Source organism: Carassius auratus, unplaced genomic scaffold (genome assembly GCF_003368295.1).
Source record: "Carassius auratus strain Wakin unplaced genomic scaffold, ASM336829v1 scaf_tig00217922, whole genome shotgun sequence".
Classification (NCBI taxonomy): Eukaryota; Metazoa; Chordata; class Actinopteri; order Cypriniformes; family Cyprinidae; genus Carassius; species Carassius auratus.
In genome coordinates, this window is record NW_020529310.1 from 1 (window position 1) to 2,500 (window position 2,500).

Genomic DNA, 2,500 nt, shown 5'->3' on the forward strand with positions numbered 1-2,500 from the left:
GGCCCAGCGTGGCCTACCCTCCTGGGCATGAGAGTGAGTGGCGCCCCCTAGTCTGGTTCTCTGTAAATTTGAAGGTTGAGCTCCAGGGCTTTTTCGATCGACCGAGGCCCAGCGTGACCTCACCGTCCTGGGCATGGGGGTGAGATGGCGCCCCCTACTCCGTTCTCATTAACCGTGGAGGCTGAGCTCCAGGGGCTTTTTCGAGCGACCCAGGCCCAACGAGGCCTCACCCTCTCGGGCATGGGGGTGAGATGGCGCCCCCTACTCCGGTTCTCATTAACCGTGGAGGCTGAGCTCCAGGGGCTTTTTCGAGCGACCCAGGCCCAACGAGGCCTCACCCTCTCGGGCATGGGGGTGAGATGGCGCCCCCTACTCCGGTTCTCATTAACCGTGGAGGCTGAGCTCCAGGGGCTTTTTCGAGCGACCCAGGCCCAACGAGGCCTCACCCTCTCGGGCATGGGGGTGAGATGGCGCCCCCTACTCCGGTTCTCATTAACCGTGGAGGCTGAGCTCCAGGGGCTTTTTCGAGCGACCCAGGCCCAACGAGGCCTCACCCTCTCGGGCATGGGGGTGAGATGGCGCCCCCTACTCCGGTTCTCATTAACCGTGGAGGCTGAGCTCCAGGGGCTTTTTCGAGCGACCCAGGCCCAACGAGGCCTCACCCTCTCGGGCATGAGAGTGAGATGGCTCCCCCTAGTCTGGTTCTCTGTAAATTTGAAGGTTGAGCTCCAGGGGCTTTTTCGGTCGACTGAGGCCCAGCGTGGCCTCACCGTCCTGGGCATGAGAGTGAGATGGCGCCCCCTACTCCGGTTCGCATTAACCGTGGAGGCCTGAGCTCCAGGGGCTTTTTCGAGCGACCCAGGCCCAGCGAGGCCTCACCGTCTTGGGCATGAGAGTGAGACGGCTCCCCCTAGTCTGGTTCTCATTAACCGTGGAGGCTGAGCTCCAGGGGCTTTTTCGAGCGACCCAGGCCCAACGAGGCCTCACCGTCTTGGGCATGAGAGTGAGATGGCGCCCCCTACTCCGGTTCTCATTAACCGTGAAGGCTGAGCTCCAGGGGCTTTTTCGAGCGACCCAGGCCCAACGAGGCCTCACCCTCTCGGGCATGAGAGTGAGACGGCTCCCCCTAGTCTGGTTCTCTGTAAATTTGAAGGTTGAGCTCCAGGGGCATTTTCGAGCGACCCAGGCCCAACGAGGCCTCACCCTCTCGGGCATGAGGGTGAGATGGCTCCCCCTAGTCTGGTTCTCTGTAAATTTGAAGGTTGAGCTCCAGGGGCATTTTCGAGCGACCCAGGCCCAACGAGGCCTCACCCTCTCGGGCATGAGAGTGAGACGGCTACCCCTAGTCTGGTTCTCTGTAAATTTGAACGTTGAGCTCCAAGGTCTATTTCCAGCGACCCAGGCCCAGCGTGGCCTCCCTCTCTTGGGCATGAGAGTGAGATAGCACCCCCTACTCCGGTTCTCGGTTTGCTGGGTGACCAGTGGCGGGTCGTAGGCTCCAGGGCCTCTTTGGTGAGAGACCTATCCGACCGGCCCTAGCCCTCGTCGGCCTCGCTCGGCAGGTCGGAGGCCCTGGAGGAATTCGGGGTTGGAAAAATGACTAAGTCGAAAACGCGGGCCTTGGCCAGACATCCACCCTCCCCGAGGCTCCGGGGCAGGCCGGGAAAGGTGCCTCTTCCCCGGGCACGTTCTGGATTCACCCGCGACCCTGGAGGTCCGCCCGATAGGGGATGGCGTTTTTACGTGCCGTCGCGATTTGGACGAACGCGTCATTTTGTGGACTTAGGCTCTGGCGAAAACCATTTCGGATCCAGGGGGCTGTCTGGAGGGTTCCCCGGCCCACATACCCTCGCCGTGGCCGGGGTGACGCGATTCGTCTGAGGGCCCCCCGACCGGGAACGCAAACTGATACCTAAGGGGGCTTTGTGGACCGCTGCCCGGCCCAAGCACCATCGCCGTGGCCGGGGGCAGTCGAAAGACGACCGCCCTTACTGGGGAGAACCGTTCGCGGGGTGACCAGTGGTCGCCCGTGAGCTCTGACGACTAAGTCGGAAACGCGGGCCTTGGCCAAACATCCACCCTCCCCGAGGCTCCGGGGCAGGCCGGGAAAGGTGCCTCTTCCCCGGGCACCTTCTGGATTCACCCGCGACCCTGGAGGTCCGCCCGATAGGGGATGGCGTTTTTACGTGCCGTCGCGATTTGGACGAACGCGTCATTTTGTGGACTTAGGCTCTGGCGAAAACCATTTCGGATCCAGGGGGCTGTCTGGAGGGTTCCCCGGCCCACATACCCTCGCCGTGGCCGGGGTGACGCGATTCGTCTGAGGGCCCCCCGACCGGGAACGCAAACTGATACCTAAGGGGGCTTTGTGGACCGCTGCCCGGCCCAAGCACCATCGCCGTGGCCGGGGGCAGTCGAAAGACGACCGCCCTTACTGGGGAGAACCGTTCGCGGGGTGACCAGTGGTCGCCCGTGAGCTCTGACGACTAAGTCGGAAACG